General features: G+C 38.0%; 1 protein-coding gene across 1 annotated transcript in view; it reads right to left on the bottom strand.

Moving 5' to 3' along the window:
* samd10b (sterile alpha motif domain containing 10b) overlaps window positions 1–20,605 on the bottom strand; it is a 65,490-nt gene that overhangs the window by 30,728 nt on the left and 14,157 nt on the right. The window lies entirely within an intron of this gene.

Here is a 20,605-nt window from a genome sequence, read left to right as displayed (position 1 = left end):
ACTCCAATGCGACTTGTGACAATTTTGATTCATGCTTAATATTTTTTAACCCACTATGTTGTTTCTTTCTCTAAATATTTTTGTATTTTTTTATGTTTCTATTAAACACATTTTTAAAATGTTTAATTTACTTATTATTATTCAAACCATGTCATCATATTGATCCAATAGTGGCATAATTTGCAATCAATGAAAAAACATTATTTATAAACATTAGATGTATTATAAAACTGTAACGTACATAATAGCATGGTGCAATGCAGCATAGTGGCTCAGTGGTTAGCACTGTCGCACAGCAAGAAGGTCGCTGGTAACAGCAAGCAAGCCCCAGCTGGCCATTTGGCATTTCTGTGTAGAGTTCGCATGTTCTTCTCGTGTTTGCGTGGGTTTCCTCCGGGTGATCCGGTTTCCCCCACAGTCCAAAGACATTTGTGAATTGAATAGGTGAATTGAATAAGCTAGATTGTCCGTGGTGTATGTGTATGAATGTGACTGTATGGACGTTTCCCAATGATGAATTGCAGCTGGAATATGGGTTACATATGCTGGACAAGTTGGCGGTTCATTCCGCTGTGGTGACCCCTAATTAATAAAGGGACTAAGCCGAAAAAAATTTGAGAAAATGCTTTCAAATTTTTAAGGAACTCAACAGTGTTTCCCAGTGCTGGGTAGTGGCTAGAAGGGCATCTGCTGTGTAAAACATATGCTGGATAAGTTGGCGGTTCATTCCACTGTGGCGATCCCTGGTAAATAAAGGGACTAATCTGAAGGAAAATCAATGAATAGTAAGGGGACTTACTGTTAACCAGTTAACAGTTTTTTTTAACTGTAATTTTAATTTTACTTATTTTAGGCATTAAGATTTTTATATTTTTTTTACAGTGGAACAGAGTCAGACAATATGAAGATCACATCCCGTCACTGTCAGTGTCCTGTCCTTCAATAAAACTTCACAAAGCCGGATAAATTTATTGTCATTCGGCCCGAATGCGCTTGCTCTAATTAGACACATAAATCATCTCGTTCTCTCATACAATATAATCATCCATCCTCATTCTCACCTGGCAAACACACAGACAGTCCCTCGCAAGAACGCCGTGCAGCCCAGTTTGCATAACCAAAGTCTATTTCAGGCCACATTAATGACTGTCTTCAATTTCCGCACATATTGCTTTGTGTAATGATAACTAATGAAATCTGGTTACGTCAGGCCCGTTGCGTGACCTTGAATGAGCTTATTGATTTGCGTGGTGTTTGTCCAGGAACACGGGCCGGCGTAAATGAAACATAATGGCCTCAATAACGGCTGGCTGTGGCTCTGTTTGTCTGGTGATGTAGTGCAACTGGAGAGATGAGAGCCGTGTTGTTTGGGGCTGTTCAGGGACTGGATACAGGGATGATTACAGTTTTACAGATCATTTACAGAACTTGACGAGATGCCTCTAGAGGGAAATCTCTACCTGGTGTTTAATTACTTTCTCATAAGTGGGATTCGCTTGCCAAAACTTTTATAGCTTAGATGTGGTGAACAAAGGATTGCTCATTTTGAGTTAAAGCTTTGAAGGCAACTAGAAATAACGTGACGGATAGTTTTCTTTTCTTCATTGACACCGTCCAATTAACCCTTATGTACTGTTGGGGATGTTTTCATCTACTCTGGGGTGATTTTGAGTGGTAATTTGGCTGTAACTTTTCTGGGTTTCAGCTAGCAGAAGGATTTTTTGGTAACAAATCGTATTTTGACACATATTTTGAGAAAACGCTTAGAAATTTTTAAAGAACTCAATGATAGCCTCTGGGCAAATTGACTACCCTTTTGTTATGTTTGAAAACATTCACTGAATTAAACTGCTGTAAAATGCATCAGATAAATATTTTTTTCAATTTGTTTTCATATAAATATGTTAGTAAAACTCAGTCCTGATTAAAACTACTAAATTTCTCTAAACTCTTTAATTGCCAAGTTCATAAATGATTTCACGGATTTGGTGAAAAACACACTAAATTATGTATTTTTAATATCAAAGTAATTGTGGACTGGATTTATTTTATCACATTTTATCAAAGGACATGTGAAACAACATTGCTTTTGATGCATTGTTTTTGATTGATTTTAATTTTTCCTCCCTAATTTACTGTTGGTGGCTGTTTTTGCCTATTGACTTCCATTATAACGACATTTTTTTATTGCAAAACCATGAAATCATAAAATCATGCGTTTTTGATTGTTGGTGATTTTCCCAGTTGGCAAGAGGTAATATTTGTCATTTTTACTGTTGATCATCAGTTGGCACCATTAACCCTATGTGGCCTAAATAAACTGTATGGAGTAAATAAAAACAAAAACTGTGTATTTATGCACCATCAAATGTGGTTAAAAAGGAAGTCAATGGAGCAAAAACAGCCACCAATAGTAAATTAGGGAGAACAAATTTTAATCTAACAATGCATCAAAGTCAATGTTGTTACTAATCTTTCACATACAAGACTGTGAAAAAAGGTATAAAAAATCCTGTCAAATTCTGTCATCCTGTCAAAAATATGCCATTGTGTGTTTTTTTTTTTTACCAAATGAGTGACATAATTTGTGAACTTGGCAATTAAATATTTAAAATCCTGTAATTTTTTAAAACATTCAGTAGTTTTAATCAGGACTGAGGTTGATTTACAGATTTATGCAAAACAGAATTTGATGTTTCCCCATTTAGACAGAATGCCTTATCATACTTCACGAGAGGTGTTTCAAAGATGGCTGTCGAATGAAATGACTTGGCTTAAAGGGACTTTGCTAATACTCAATATAACTATCATACTTAAACTCAAACACAAACACCTCTATCAGTCGGTGTGAATGCAAATGTCACACTTTACATATACAGGGTTTCGACAATGAAGCTGAAACACTTGGTTTTAGACCACAGTAATTCATTAATGTGGTGTAGGGCCTCCTTTATCAGCCAATGCAGCATAAATTCATCTTGGGTATGACAGGTACAAGTCCTGCACAGTGGCCAGATGGATTTTGAGCCATTTTTCTTGCAGAATAGTGGTCAGGTCACTACCTGATGCTGGTGGAGGAAAACATTTCTTGACCGCTCCTCCAAAACACCCCAAGGAGGCTAAATAATATTTAGATCTGGTGACTGTGCAGATATTGCAGCCCAAACCATCAATAATCCAGCCCCATGCTTCACATGCCCATCAGTGTCACTTTTGAGCTACTGTAGCCGTCCAATTGCAGTGGAGTAGGAATAGGACAATACCACATAACTGTCAACAAATAATCTGTAAAGCTAAAGACGTTTAACTTGTAACAGTACAGTTGGGGATACACTCCCTGCTGAAAAATCCAGCTTAAACCTGCCTAGGCTGGTTGGCTGGTTTTAGTTGGTTGACCAGCCTGGTTTTAGAGGGGTTTTGGCCATTTCCAGGCTGGTTTAAGCTGGACATTGCTGGTTTTGGCTGGGCTCCCAGCCTGGCTAGGCTGGTCAAGCTGGTTTTAGCTGGTAATTTTTCAGCCTGACCAGCTAAGACCAGGCAGGAAATGGGTGGAAACCAGCCTGGAAATGGACAAAACCCCTCTAAAACCAAGCTGGTCGACGAGCTAAAACCAGCCAGGCTGGTTTAAGCTGTTTTTTTTCAGTAGGGCAGTATTAAGAACAATGCTCGTGTTCCTGCAGTGCAAAAACACTTCGGTGGACACGCTGCGTTAGGCTCTTGGTTCGCTAGGCACGGTGGCTAAGTGGTTAGCACTGTTGCCTCACAGCAAGAAGGTAGCTGGTTTAAGTCCTGGCTGGGCCAGTTGACATTTCTATGTGGAGTTTGCATGTTCTCCCTGTGTTTGTATGGGTTTCCTCCGGGTGATCCGGTTTCCCCCACAGTCCAAAGACATGCTCTATAAGTGAATTGGATGAACCTAACTAGCAGTAGAGTATGTATATGTGTGTAAATGTAAGAGTGTATGTGTGTTTCGCAGTGCTGGGTTGTGGTTGGAAGGGCATCTGCTACGTAAAACATTTGCCGGAATAGTTGGCAGTTCATTCCACTGTGGTGACTCTTGATAAATTAGTAACTAAAAAAGACAGCATATATTTCTGTGTCGGCTACTTTTTCCAAACGATTTTGAATATGCATTGAATATGCATAGCCCTCTGATGCCTAACAACTTCCTGCTAACAAAAACATACATTTTTGATAGCAAAAACTTCACTTTAGTTTAGATATGTCTTTCAAAACAACATATTCAGTGCCATGAAAAAAAAAAACTCGCTTCTGCTTGTGAAAGTGAAATCAGAAGCTTTGAATGTAAATCCGATGACAATATGACATCTTATATGAGAACAGTCAGAATGACTGCTTTGGTAATTCTAGTCAATCTAATTCTGGTAGTTCCAGTGTTAATCCCTTTCAAATGTTTGCGACATTGTGCTATATCTGTTTAACAGTTAAATATAGATTCTTTTTTTTTTTAAAGTCTCTCGTATGTTATTATGTTTTGTGAGTTTGTTGAGTCTCGTCCATTCAGAACTTCCATTAAAGGGCACCTATTTTACCCCTTTTTCAAGATTTAATATAAGTCTTTTGTGTCTCCAGAATATGTCTTGACATCTTTCTGACATTGCAGATTTTTTGTTGCCTGGGCCTTTAATGCAAATGAGCTGGTTCTCCATGCACACTCTTCTCACATGCGTCTGTCTGTATTACTCTGGTGCATGTAGCCTTCACGTGGATGAGAATGAAGCAGATCTCCCTTACTACAGTAAGAAACTTCTCAACTGTAATTTGATATATTTAATGTGGAGTTAATTCAAGCCTTTCTGCAACGATGAGTCACACACAATGTCATTATAAAATTACATCCTCAAAATGGGAAGGATTTGGATCCTATTTTAACGTCAGGAAATTTAAAAAAGAGGCTTATTGTGTTTCTATCACTCCAATATAACCGTAGACACACTATACATACACATAATTCTGTCCAAACAGCTTACAAAAGTTGATTTTCATCATAGGTGCCCTTTAAACAAACACAGTGAGCATCAATGCTTCATGATTTTCAAGGTTTATTGCGGGACATTTTAGGCAGCGAACATTTCAGTGCTGTGGAACAATTTGAGACATGCTTAAAATGGCTGACTCCCTGATGGGTGCCCTGACTACTGAACAAGTGAGCTGATCGAGATGCACCCAAAGATGCTCCCTACACAGCAAGGGCACAATGATGCTGCAGTTGCGAGGCAGACTTGTTGATCACACAATTACAATCTAACTGTGCTGTCACTTTACACCTCACAGCGCGTCTACAGACGGTGCGAGACATCTGTGCCGAGATGCCCAGGGCACAACACTGTCACATTCTCTCCTTGGATGGGACATAATGAAAAACTCACTATTGGTGCATCCAAAATTGTCTAGGTACTGCATTTGAATTTGAACTTACTTCACAAACATTGGAAAAGTATATTCTTTATAATATGAATATGAGTATGAATAGGATTCAGACAGCAATACTGATAAATGGTGAAAAATTACTGGAAACACTTAAAGGGATTGTTCACCCAAAATTTATTTTACTCATTTACATTACTATTTTACTATTTGTTTACCACCGAGTGGTTCAAAATTTATCAATTTCTTTCTTCATTTAAACACAAAATTAGTTATTTTAAAGGAAATTGATAACCTGTAATCAGTGAGTAAACGATGACAACATTTTCAGTTTTGCATGAACTATCCCTTCAAATTGTTGAATTAAAAATGTGCTGTTCACACAGGAAATTAAGTTACTTTTATTTCAGAAAAGCATCATTCACAAGTAATTCAATTTAGGGGCATACCAAACTAAAAATGACCTTTAAACAGCTCTGCTTGTTTAGGTAAATATTTGTATTATTAAAAAAGGGACTATTCACACATGATCTCTTTATAACAACTTACAGGTAATTTTCTGAAAAAGTCTGTATTTGTAGAAGGGGCTAATATCACATGACAAACCAGCATTAGTTGCTTTGTTTCACCTTTAATGACCCCTATACTTTGAAAACGTCACATTTCTTTTATTTGTTTTTTTTTTTTTCGTTTGAGGGTAAAATGATGTTAAAGTGACAGTATATGATTTTGAATACTCTTTTTACCAACAATGGCAGCTGACATATAAGAATAGTTTTATCAATATTTGGCAAACAGCATTCTCAATAAGAAGATCTTTATTTCAAATGGCAGCGCCGGTGTGCGCAAACTCATATAAAACACATATTGCAACGCTTTGGTACCTCACGTCCAGCATATGATCCCCTCCAAGTCTTTAAAATCTGCAGCTCTACTTCTCGACTCTCGAGTGTATTCATGTGGTTAGTGTTGTTGTTTTTTTTAATGTTGTTCTCCTGTCTGACCCCCGTGGAATGAGAAACGAAAAAGGAATGAAATCACACATCAAAGAGGGTAGAGTTCCACTGGCTATGTTTTCATCCACCTATTTTATGCACATTTTAGAACTGCGCATAAAAAAACAGTTGATGACAACTGCAAGATGCGCATAAATTTTGAAAATGGATAAACTTTTTATTTGATAAGAAAAGAAGCGCATAAACTACAATGGAAACACTTTTACCGAACAAATTCCAGTACGCACATTAAAAAGTCATGTGATTTTATTATAAGAGATCATGTGATGTTAAAAATGTGTGCGAATGGACAAACCAGTAGGCTGAGCACACTGTAAAACATCTGAAATGTTGTTTTGGTCATTCTAAAACACCCTAACCATTTCAGTATTAGTGTTATTATATTATTAATGACCTCCAGAACTGTCAAGAGCATTTGTGCTGCGCATCTTACACCTTCAAATGCCACCACGCATTCACTGCATGTTAGGACCGCCTTTTGAGGTGCAAGTCATTTATTAAATAAAGAAAAGATTCACGCAGCGTCTCCTACCACAGCAAATTCTGTTTTTACTGTTAATATTTGGTGCCAGTTAATCAAGTGACGATTTTGTTGTCTTTGATTCATTGGATGAAAACGTTTTATTCACACGTCTTTTATGCAATTTTTGAGTTTTGCGCATAAAGTTAATTCACATTTTTTGGATGGAAACATAGCTACTGATCGCATAGGTAGTTTAATAGTAGTTTAAAGGTGTTTAGGAGCCAAAACAAACAAAATGTTTGGTGAGCTGTTTCAAGTGCCCAAACAAACTCAAACAGAATGTATTTTGTTTGAAATTATTTCATCTCAGTTTGTTCCTCAATTTTGTTCAAAGTATACCAAGGCATGTATTAATAAATCTTCTGTGGCATCTTGGGATAGAAATCGTACATTTGATGTGTACTTCAGAAACTCGCCATAAGTAGTAGGTCATCAAGGTACTTTTACTGGGGTATCCGGGTTTTAGCCTACTTTTTTCCCTCAATACTACGAATTTGGACATATAGTACTACTATAAGCTCATGTTCTGTTCATTGTTCCATTTAAATGTAAATTCAAGTGCACCGTTCAACTTGGTGCCACTAATCAAAGACAGATGGTATTCAAAGTTTAAGAAAGAACATTCTCATTCAAGACAGCCTTTTATTGAACGAATAATTCAATGCACCTATGCTTTGTTTTCCTGACGATAAATATAAATCTGCTTGTTCATTTTGCTAACTTTTAGGAGTACACTAGCATACAGAGGACCTCAGGCTAAAAAGCACTGGTTACAGGATTTCTTGACTGAAAACAATTACATTTTATGGGGCATTTAATCTGCTTTGCTGTATAATAGAAGACATGAAGACCTGAAGCTATTTTAAAGAATTATCTATGTTTAAAGAGATAAAGGAGCGCATGGTGCGAGAGAGGACAAGTGTTTGTGTGTGTTTGAACAATAAAGAACAAAGCCCTTAACTGGAAGCACAAGGTGAATCCTAAACAAAGAGAAAGCAAAGAGATGGCAAAACCAAAAAGAGGTCTGGAATATCATACTGAAACAAACCCCATGCTCAGCATATTACAGTAAATCATAGCAATTCAAACGACACCACTTTATTAAGCTCTGTCTCTTGCTTCTATATCTATATTATACAGTATGAATCTAAACCGTACATAATCCAGAAAGACTCAACAGTATACAGGAAGTGTTTCCTTTTGGACATGGGATTTTGAAGTAAATTCCAGTAGGAATGTCAAAGAACATATTTATTTGCTATTTAATTGCAATAACTTTATCTTAATTAAAGGGAAAGCTAAATATTAAAATTCTGCCGTCATTTACTCGTCGTCCATTTGTTCAATTTAGAATGGTCAGACATTGCAGGGATCGAATACCAGCATATTCAACAACAGATAGTCCACAAGTTTAATCTGTTTAACAGGTAAATGGGTTGATATAGGCAGCAAAGATTCAAAAACAATACAGTCCAAGAGTCGAAAACAAGAAACGCAAAGCTAAGAAGAAAGTTTCATGGTGTAGCAACAACTAACAAGTCCCAGCAATGGGTGAATTTGAGAGAGGTGTATTTAGATTCCATGTAATCAGTGGTAATGCCCTACAGCTGTGAATAATCAGAGTAAACTCGAAACAGGTGTGTGAATACAGGGTACAATGGGATTTGTAGTCCAGGAGGATAATGCAGAGAGTGCTCTCCAGTGGTTCACTTCAAATTTTGACCCTAACATCAGAACACTAATGTGTTGCGAATGGGAGACATGATGACAGGGTTTGGATCCAAATGCAGTTTTATTAAGAATGGTCAGACAGGCAGGGATCGAATGCCAGCATATACAACAACAAAGCTAGTCCACAAGTTTAATCCGTATAACAGGCAAAGCGGTCGAGATAGGTGGCAAAGAATCAAAAACAATATAGTCCAAGAGTCAAAAACAAGAAAAGCAAAACTAAGAAGTAAGTTTTGTGGTGCAGCAACAGCTAACTACTCCCAGCAACAGGTGATATTGAGAGAGGTGTATTTACAGTCCAGGTAATTAGTGGTAAGGTCCTTCAGCTGTGAATAATCAGAGTGAACTTGAAACTGGTGTGTGAATGCTGGGTATGATGGAATTTGTAGTCCAGGAGGATAATACAGAGAGTGCTCTCCAGTGGCATACAAGTGCAAACTCTGCTGGTGATCAGTGGTGGGTAGAGTTTCAACTACACTCAATTTATACTCAATCTATACTTAAGTAATAGTACAAGTTGAAGTAATTTTTCATTCAAGAAAAAAGTTGATTTTAAGTTACTGGAATAAGAGTAAAAAAAGTATCCAATTAAAATATTACTTAAGTAACTACTTATTAGTTACTTTTAATCTTTTATCAGGCGACCCCTGATAAATATGCACTAAGCCGAAGGAAAAAAAATTAATGATGCAATTTTAGGAATGAAATAAAATGCAATAAAAAAATTGTCTCCATTTATGTATGTATATTGTTTACTTTTGTAAGGTGTCAAAGTAACAAAGAGTAAGAAAGTAAGAATAAAAATTTATTCTTTAAAAACGTACTTGAGTAAAGGTACACATCTTTAAATGTACTCAAAAAGTACAAGAATGAGTAGGGTGAAGCTGCAGGCCCACAGACAGAACTGCACGTCGAGACCTGCACGCTCAGATCGTTTTCTCAGACAGTGCCACCTTCTGTTGGGTTGGGAGAAATGGCAGCTATGGAGAGGCAACAAAAAGTGGCATATAACGAACAAAGTTATTTCAGTGTTTGATTTGATCAACATTAGTGTCAAAAGATAGCATTATTTTATGATAATTACAGCTTGCTCTTATTTTCTGTTATTATATCATACTGGGACAATTTTCTAGCAATGTTTTCAGGAAGAATAAAAACTCTTGAGTAAAAATGTTAAAATGAAATGTATAATATATATGTATAATATAACGCAACTATTATTTGTAACATATTTTAGTGTATGTAGGTCTACTGTACTTATTACTGTATCATCTATCTGAAAGTGCTACCAGAGTCAATAACAGTAACACAATAACAATTTAACAATTGTTAATAAGTTCTGTAATAATAACAAATAAGGTCTTTGGAAATGAAAAAAATAAGTTAATCTCCATAGAATTAGGTTAAAGCAAAAGTAATTTGCTTGTGACTTGTGTATTTTTCCCAGATGGACATTACAATTCAAAGAGAGGGGTCTCTGCCAACACTAATAAAGTGCACCAAATACTGCAGATATTTCCAGTTTTTTGCTAAACAAATGAAAAACCTCCTCAACAAAAAAGCAAAGCATTTATTTTATTTGATGTTATTTTCTACGTAATAAATAATAAAAAAAAATCACTTAAAATATTTAGGTAACTTAACAATATGGATGAACAATAACTAACAGAACTATAATTTATTGTATGTGAAGAAAGAGATAATATTCATTCCCTCAACTCAATACTAAATAGTGTGATAAATCTTTAATGATTAAAAAAAAAATCACTGAAAATATTTAGGTAACTGAACAATATCTATTTACAAATACAACTAATAAAAATACAACAGAATTAATGCAGTGAATCATAATCTAGTATGTTTAATATTTTATATACTAATGTATTCAATCATAGCGTAATATTTTATAGTAGAAAAATAGTGTAAGTTACAATTTATAAGCAGTTGAATTCAGGTTGAATTCAGCGATCTTTCAAACAGCAGATGGCACTGTCTGAGAAAACGTATCATATTTGTTGCTAGGAATTGAGGAGGTTAGACGTCATGTGACATACACCTCGCAAAACGCAGAAAAGTCCACTGTCTAAACACACCAGTTCAGAAGTGACCGCCACTCTGTAAGTTTTTTACATATATTTTACGTATATATATAGTTTAGTTTAAATATGGCGTGCATATGCTGAAGATGTTTTGTTTGTTTATTTTCTATTAGGTACATTTACATTTACATTTAGTCATTTAGCAGACGCTTTTATCCAAAGCGACTTACAAATGAGGACAAGGAAGCAATTTACACAACTATAAGAGCAGCAGTGAACAAGCGCTATAGACAAGTTTCAGGCGTGTAAAAGTCTAAGAAGCAAAAACATTAGTAGAATTTTTTTTTTTTTTTTTTTTTTTTTAATAGAGAGAGAGAGAGAGAGAGAGAGAGAGAGAGAGAGAGAGAGAGAGAGAGAGAGAGAGAGAGAGAGAGAGAGAGAAAGAGGGCTCAGTTAGTGGTATAGCCAGAGAGGCAATTGCAGATTAGGAGGAAAAGTGGAGACTAAACAGTTGCGTTTTTAGTCGTTTCTTGAAGACAGCAAGTGACTCGGCTGTTCTGATGTAGTTAGGGAGTTCATTCCACCAACTGGGCAGATTGAATGTGAGAGTTCGGGAAAGTGATTTCTTCCCTCTTTGGGATGGAACAACGAGGCGACGTTCATTCACAGAACGCAAGTTTCTGGAGGGCACATATATCTGCAGGAGTGAGAGCAGATACGAAGGAGCACAGCTAGAGGTCACTTTGTAAGCAAACATCAGAGCTTTGAATTTGATGCGGGCAGCAACTGGAAGCCAGTGCAAACGGGTGAGTAGCGGAGTGACATGTGCTCTTTTGGGTTCATCAAAGACCACTCGTGCTGCTGCGTTCTGAAGCAGCTGAAGAGGTTTGATAGAACTAGCTGGTAGCCCGGCTAGCAGCGAGTTGCAATAGTCCAGTTTGGAGAGGACAAGAGCTTGAACAATGAGTTGAGCTGTATGTTCAGATAGGAAGGGTCGGACCTTTCTGATGTTGTAGAGTGCGAATCTGCAAGATCGGGCAGTTCTAGAAATGTGGTCAGAGAAGTTCAGTTGGTCATCAATCGTAACTCCAAGGCTTTTTACCATTTTGGATGCAGTGATGGTTGCTCCATCCATCTGGATTGAAAAGTTATGGTGAAGGGTCGGGTTGGCCGAGACTTCAAGCATTTCCGTTTTCATGAGGTTAAGCTGGAGATGATGATCTTGCATCCAGAGTGAAATGTCTGACAGGCAGGCTGAAATGCGAGCTGGAACCGAGGGATCATCAGGGTGGAAAGAGAGGTATAGCTGGGTGTCATCAGCATAGCAGTGGTAGGAAAAACCATGTTTCTGGATGACTGTTCCTAAAGATGCCGTAAAGGTAGTGTAGAGGATAATTTTCAACCAGTTTGGGGTTTTTGTTTTATTATTATTTGTATTATTATTATAATGTTTACATTATATTATAGTATTTATATATATTATTTATTATTATGTTGCCACCAACTCTCTACAAACTGAGTTATATCAAAATGTTACCTCTTTAACCCCTAAAGCTAAACTTTAAAGTTTTAAAATTTAAATGGGGGCTCGTCCGGGATCTCTTTTAAAGAGCCCATATTATGGGTTTTTTAATTTGCCCTTCCATGTAGTGTGTAACATAGCTCTAAGTGAAGTGAAATATCCAGCTAAGGCTTAAATCTGTAAGTGTACAGTGTTTAAAACTATTGATTCATCTATAAAGGAGTCGACTCATAGTGCTTCAAACGAGTCGTCTTGATAACGAGTCATTAGGTGTTTCGTGATGACGCGGCTATGAAACACAAGTAGTTGCGCGCGCAAACCCGGGACATTTGAAACCTGTGGCCTGCCCACTAACACAGAAAAAAAAGCCACAAACACATAGACATCGGTCGAATGAAGTCACGCTATGCAGATGGATATTATTGACAGTTTCTACCCAAAGATGAAACCTCAGCAATATAGCACAGCCTTGAGCAGTTCGAGTGCTTCTGGAAATTTCATGCTTACAAAGAAGACTTCATCGGTTTGTAAAAGGAAGGATCAGTAAAGACTGTCAGAACATTGATCAGTGCATCATGAATCAGTTTCTACCCCCATTTCACAAGTGTAAGTACGTGCGATTAAAATTGTTGCCTTTTAATTGTTGCAAATTATGTATTTAGTTTTGTTTTGTTACTTGTAACAGTGTGTACTGTATCAGGTTAATTCTATATATTCTCATATCGCGTGTAAAGCCACGTTGAAAACGCGACGCGTGCCACTTTGTTTATGGATCGTCAGCTGTTCCTACACACATGCAACGGTCAAGTTTCAAAATATTTCAGCTCAGGTTCAAGGTGAGGTGTCTAAATTGCACCCAGCAAGCTGAACTGGCACTCTAGGCGAATGGTGAGGGTAATATGTGTGTGTGTGTTGTGCAGGGCCGGTTCAGCAAGCTGAACTGCCACTCTAGGCTAAGGATGATCACACCGCCCTCAACCCGAAATTGAAAATGAAAGTGACCCGTTGACAAAGTGAGGACGGGGGGTGTCGTGGATATAACTGAGGACGCGGGTGGTGAGGGAGGTGTGGCGGACATCACCCTCTATATTCTGCCGCCCTAGGCGCGGATATAACTGCTGAGGACGGGGGTGGCGAGGGAGCTGTCGCGGACGCCGCCCTCTCTATTCTGCCGCCCTCTCTACTCTGCCACCCTAGGCGGCCAGCTAGATCGCATCTATGGACGCGCCGACCCTGGTGTTGTGTCTTCTAAGGAGGAGGAGGAGGAGGTGTTTGTGTGTGTGTATGTGTGTGTGTGTGTGTGTGTGTGTGTGTCTGTGTGCAAAGAGCAGGTAGACTGTGACGGGCTAGGAGATCTCCTCGCCAGTTCTTGGAGTTTTTGCTCAATAAAATAGTTAGTCGTCTGTTTTTTCAAGTCCATTGTCTGCATTTACATTCACCCACTGGCAGCCAAAATCCACACCTTACACTATAAAGCGTGTTTGCACTGTGACTACTTTTGTATTGTTGATTAGCTGCTGGGCATTTCACACTGTCTCACGCTGAAAGATGTCAGTTTTGACCAATCACAGCAGGCTGTCATCGGTCCAATCAGCGCAGATTAGCTTCGCGCTGAGGAGGGGTTTGGGAACAAATGAATCGCTGAACGATTCATATGGGAGTCGCTGGGATAATTAGGTAAAAATAAATGCAGATTATAAGACCATCAAAGTGTTTTTTGACCTTGCATGCATATTAGACTTTTGTTGGAGACCCTTACAACCTAAATATGACCCTATGTCATGTATAATATGGGCTCTTTAAATAAAAGAAACCTGAAATAGTGATGATATTTGTGTTTGTTGGTGGCAATTGGCATTAGTTTGTGTATTGCACATAACATATGTATACGGAAGGGTATTGTGTTAGTTGTTTGTTTAGTCTGTGTTTTGGAGGTTTTTAGCTTGCAGAATTTTGTGACAAATTAAAAAAAAATGTACATTTTGTTAGCTCATTTCCACATACTAAACTCTTATTATTCAGCTATGACTAGGTATACCCAGATTTACACTCTATGGTACCTTTAAATCACCTTTGTTCCCAATTTTGCTCAGAGTTACTGCAGTCTAATTGGCAGATTAGCTATTTGTGCTAATAAGTAACCTAAACAGACGTACCTATTAAAAAGGCTTCCCATTTATTTTATATAATCATTAAATGAATATGTCCTTCTCTCTTAATTTCCCATCTAATTCAGAACAAATTCAGGACAACTTAACAATCTTCAAGCTGATGTGGCAGCTTTTCTAAACTTTTCCCCATACATCTATCTTCATACTAAAAAGCATCAATCACCAATGCAAATACTATTAATTCCACTCTATAGGCTGTTAAACTAAACCACTGCTGTATTTAACTACAAGAGGCTTATGATGTATTATTGGACAGAGATGCCCTACTGACCCAGAGCACCTTCAGTCGCCCCTGGGGCCTTATGGGACAGTCGTGGGCCAACAATGACCCACTTTCCAGCTCCAGCAATTCACACATCGCTGTGGGAATTGCATTTGCTTCCCAGTCACTCACGATAGGCTGGGAAGAGCAATTAGAGCATGGGTGATGCTAACAGCCTTACACAAGATAATGGAATAGCCAGAGGTGGATCTTTGGCCATTGTGGGATTTTTTTGTCTTTTAGATATATTATTTTTGTTTTTATGGTAATATGGAGCTTTCATAGTGCACAAACATTGAGGTGCTTGTTTCATAAACCTCACACACTAATTCAGTGCTTTTAAATTCAGCCCTCCAGAAACACTTTACCCAGGATTACGTTTGTCTGAGGCTTTTGTATAGCGACAGACAGAACAGGTGAATGGAGCAGAAATGAATTCCCTGCAGACTGCTTTAATGTGCTTCTAAATAACACCCTGAAGATATTGATAGAGGTGCTGTCAAAAAAACAAGATGAGCTGGGCTACAGAGAAACAAGAGAAATGCCTTTATGCAGTCGGTCTTACAAAGTGTCTTTTATATCTTATGTTTATGGCAAAAAAAAAAAAAAAAAAAAAAACTACATAAGTGGCCTGAAAATGATGTAAATTTATTATCAAGTCCAAATGAATTGTGATTTAATATTGATTCAATAATAAGTGTGTGCGAGACAAAGAAAAGAGAAAATCATTTAAAAACGTTAACAAATTTATCTGTACTTATAAAGTACACTGAGCACTTCATAGTTTTTTCCAGTATTTTTTAAAATACAATTTATGGATAAAAAGGTTTTTTTATGAACTAAACTGACACTGTTTTATCATAAAATATGTCAAATTGTTGATTTATTGACCCTGAATGAGTCTGGCAATGGAGTAGAGGAACCAAATGCAGCGTCTTATTAAGAGAGTCGTCAGGCAGGTAAAGGTCACAAGAGGAACAGACAGAAGCAATTAGGTAATCCAAAAGAGTAGTCTGGGTCACAGACGAAGAGATCGGTACAGGCAGCAAACAAAATGAACCAAACAAGGCGAGGGTCAGGAAACACGGCAAGGCAAGACAAAATAGCCAGCAGCTAGTTACATGCAATGCTCACATGGTCGCCCACTGAAGCCAAGCAGAGCTCTGCCTGGTCAGTCCCTGAATGCTAGACCCCATGGGAAAGCTAGGTTGGTCAGTATATTGAAGGTCTGTGAATTTAAGTTAAGAAATTCAAATTCAAGTTAAAAAATTCTAATTCAAAACATTTTTTAATGGCATATAATATTCAGTTTTATTAAATCGTCACCTTAGAATTATAAGGTTCTATCTGCGTTCTAAATCATGTTGAGATATTGAGCTTCAAAGTTTTGCATTCCATATAATAAACAACATGTGTGTAATGGTTATCTTTCATATATTAACATGACAGAGACCCTAAGGGTTCTCTAAATGTTAATTATCAAAGTTCCCTCACATTTGCAAATTGGAGTAAAATAACCAAGGTAAATGAAGATGGAACCTTCTAATTCTGAAAAGTCATTTTCCGCTTGGAATTATAAGGTTCTATCTGGCAGATCATTCATTGAAGCATTACTTATCAAGAAATACAATTAAATAATATTTAAGTTGGTGTTGTAACAATATGTTGATGCTTGAGTAAGTTAAATTTTGCTTTCTATAACATTTATTTTGTGTTTTAGGATGAATATTTTTTCTTGTTCAAATTAAGCGTATAAGGCTGTGCTAAATATTTTTTTTCCAGTGCAGATGTTAGTTTTATCTAATTAATATGTTAATATTTATTAAATTTTATGCTTAATATGAATTATTGAATTATATTTATTTAATTAAATGCCCCATGATTTAAATTAGGTATTTGCACTTCAAGGCTTAATATTAAATTTAAAGACTTTAAAAGAAGATGACCAAATGAGTTCAATAAAAACGGAAAAATGTTTCACTTAATATATGTAAAAAAATACATATATTTCACATTTAATATATAAATTTTTAATATTCATTTCTTTTTCAACAATGTAAACTGTAACATATCATCTCAATGTCGGCAACACGGTGGCGCAGGGTAGCACGATCGCTTCACAGCAAGAATGTCGCTAGTTGGAGCATCGGCTGGGTCAGCTGGTATTTCTGTGTGGAGTTTGCATGTTCGTCCCGTGTTCATGTGGATTTCCTCCGGGTTCTCCAGTTTCTCCCACAAGTCCAAAAACATGATGTACAGGTGAATTAGGAAAGCTAAAATTGGCCATAGTGTATGTGTGTAATTGATTGTGTATGGGTATTTCCCAGTGACGGGTTGCAGCTGGAAGGGCATCCGCTGCGTAAAACATATGCTGTATAAATTGGCGATTCAATCCGCTGTGGCAACCCCAGATTAATAAAGGGACTAAGTGGAAAAGAAAATGAATGAATGAATGAATCTCAATGTCAAGAAATGCTTCTAAATCATCACATTTACACACTTCTCAATTTTGTGTGGTGTGGCATTATTTAGTCGACTCTGATTTTGTGGGATTTTGTCTTTCTGGTGTTTCCCGCTGTCAGTGAAGCAGTCCGACGAAATGATAAGGAAAGCTGATCCTGATTGGTCCTCGTGTGTGCATTAAAAATGCTGATTGGCTCACAGAAAAACCTTATAGAGCCAAGCAAGAGTTCGACTTTGTAGATAAAACCTTTTTTGTTTTTTAAATAAAAAGTCTTAAAATGTAAACAACTTCTAAAAAAACATCATATAATGTAAATAAGATGTCATTTAATAAGAATATATGAATAACTCAATTTTGACCAAAATGTCAGATAGAACCTTATAATTCTAAGGTGACAAAATTACAATTGCTAATAATTCAAATTTAAGAATCAAATTCAGATTGTTTTGGCATATTATTAGCTCCATAACCTTCGAGTTAACAGACACTGACTAACTGCTAATTTGATTCTGTGACTCTTTAAACTCCCTTTTAACAGTGCAGAATGTGAGTAGTAATTCACATGGACCTGATGCAAGGCAATTGGCACTTACTTCTGTGAAACAGCTGACTCGAAAGACCAATAACCAGAAGTGCTCGATGCCAGAAGTGCTCTGAAGCCAGTAGCCCTCGTGTCAGACATGAGTCAAGTCTTTCAGTGTGTGTTACAGTGCTTGAAGTGTCAGTGCCAATGACCCAGAGAAAATGACACACGCAAACACTCTCTTACAGACACAGATCATCTCCGAGAAAGCCGTGATAAATGAAGCCGTAAATAATAGTGTAGATAATAGAATAAGGCCTCTAGCTGGTGTCGGCGCTCGAATGAATTACTTAAAGGGGCATTTGGAGGAGGGGCACATTCCTCACTCCACCTAAATGTAATGCTTGTGTTTTACAGTAAATGTACAAAAGAATTATGTCGTGTATGCATGTATAACCGTAAAAGAGGAAAGCAGCATAGACTGCACTGTACACACATCCAACTAGATCACAATTGATTTTTTATTAAAATGGAATTGATTGGGGATGCATAGATTGATTTGTTTCAACAAATTTCAACAACAACAGAAAAACTTGACCAATTTTGATACCAATATTGGTCAATTGCATACAGTAAAATACAGTACTGTCAGGGTTCTGCCACTCTGGTCTTGTAACTTCTTGTTTTGGTGGCAGAGTTCGGACACTAGCTCCGTCTAGTCCTGTCTAGTCGGCTCGAGTTTTCTTGGGTCGAGCACTTGTTTTGTCTTTGTCTGGGTACGCGTCGTCAAAGGTTAGAGCGGACCGTGCAAGCTCCCGCTTGATGCGGGCGCACGGGGTCTGCACGTCCTTGGGACGCGCGCTCTTGTACTCGTGTTTGTGTTTTTTCGTCAGCATCGTTTCATTCTCAGCGTCTCCATCTAGTTGGTTTTGGTTGGCGCTGAGATGAAACATGCGCGTTGCATTTGTGTGAGCGCAAAGGGTGTTTTCACTTATTGTGTGCTCATGTCTTGCGTCTGTTGTCAAAGCATGTGGCTCTGTGTTTACATTGTGGTCGCGTGCTTTTGTTGTGTGCTTCAGTGTTTGTCTAGTCATAAGAACACGCGGTTAATGAGTTCTCATTGGCTGCGTGTTCTAGTCTTGTTTTATGTGAGCACCTGGCTTGTGTTGTCTCTTTGTGTCAGGTGCTCTCCCGTCTATCGTCTAGTCCCACCCTCCTTGTTAACCAATTATTAGTTAATTATGTTTATCTGTTTGTGTGTTAATTTACTCCTGCTTATATTCTCCTCATGTCTGCTGTCCTGTGCCAGTTCGTTGTCTATACTCCCCCTGTATTCCTGCTCTAGCCTTGTCTTGCCAGCCAAACCAAGTTTGTGCTATAGTTATGTGTTTTCCCCCTCTGGGTGGTTTTTGTTGTTTTTTTGTTTTATTTTAATTAATAAATCATCTTGTTTTTGCATTTGAGTCCTCGCTCCCTTTTTCCCCTTACCAAACCGTGACACAGTACAACTACTACCCTGTAAATGTAATGACAAAAAAACAACACATTTTCATGTTGCTTTGACTTATTTTAAAGGGGTGGTCCACTACGAAATCATATTTTAAAATTTAGTTAACGTGTAAAGCTGCGGTCACACTTGGCTTTTCCTCCCATAGACTTCCATTCATACGCACGCGAATGCGTCAGACCGGAAACGCGGGGTCATGCGTCGAGTTTCGCATGTTGCTGCGGTGCAAAGTTCAAGCTTGGTGAACTCTGACCTGCAAAATCGCATCACTTGACTGCGTGAGACCAATCGAGGATCAAAACAAGACCTCTCTGCACAGAAATTTAAAACATGGAGCAATCGCTCGCTTTTTTAATGTCTAATCATCTTGTTTAATCCCGCCCCTTTTCGCAGCGCCGCACGACAGAATTTCGCACACACAAAGCCCAATGTGACCGCAGCTTATTGTGGCAGTGTGCCTATGCCAAGGGTCAGTTTCAATGGTGGCAGCAGTGAAAATATTGGGCTGTGGACAATGTGAAACATGTATTGTTCTCTGATGAGTCCACCTTCATTGTCTTTCTCACATCCAGGAGAGTTATGGTGTTGAGAAACCCCAGAAAAGTGTACCACCCAGACTGTTGCATGCCCAGCGGGAAGCATGGGGTGGATCAGTGATTGTTTGGGCTGCAATATCATGGCATTCCCTAGACCCAGTACTTGTGCTAGATGAGTGTGTCTCTACCAAGGACTACCGAACCCTTCTGGAGGGCCATGTGCACCCGGTGGTCCAAACATTGTATCCTTAAGGCTGTGCCATGTACCAGGGTGATAATACACACAGCCAGACTGATGACAGAGTAGTTTGATGAACATGAAAGTGAAGTTGAGCATATCCTATGGCCTGCACAGTCACCAGATCTACATATTATTGAGCCACCTTGAGTGAGTCAGGAAAAGTTTCTCCACCAGCAGCAGGACGTGACCTGACCACTATTCTGCAAGAAGAATTGCTCAAAATCCCTCTGGCCATGGTGCAGGACTTGTATCTGTCATTCCCAAGACTAGTAATTTATTTCATAGTAATATATTTCAAATTTTAAAATAAGAAAAGATACTAATCGTTGACTTTTTACAGCACATGAATTTTACAGTTCGACTTTTAAAAATGAGACTCCACTTAAAAGCAATAAATGCTGTACATTTTCACTTACCACATGTGTTTTTAAGTATTCTTGTTTTCTTTCTCATAGACATTGTACATGTCATTGACCGCAATGCGAACCCTCCAGCCATCAACTCTCTCCTAAGGCACCGCTCTTCCCTAATTGGCTCGAAGTCAAATGACTCATAAAGCTTGACACTCATATGACATTGAATGAGGCATCAGTGATTCACAACATCACCGCCATCCTCTGAGTGCAATCCCAAATATTACAAATCCCACAAATACTAAAAGCTGTGAATGTCCACCTTTGTT

Source organism: Danio aesculapii, chromosome 23 (assembly GCF_903798145.1).
Source record: "Danio aesculapii chromosome 23, fDanAes4.1, whole genome shotgun sequence".
Taxonomy (NCBI): domain Eukaryota; kingdom Metazoa; phylum Chordata; class Actinopteri; order Cypriniformes; family Danionidae; genus Danio; species Danio aesculapii.
This window is presented reverse-complemented; position numbering and strand designations above follow the sequence as displayed.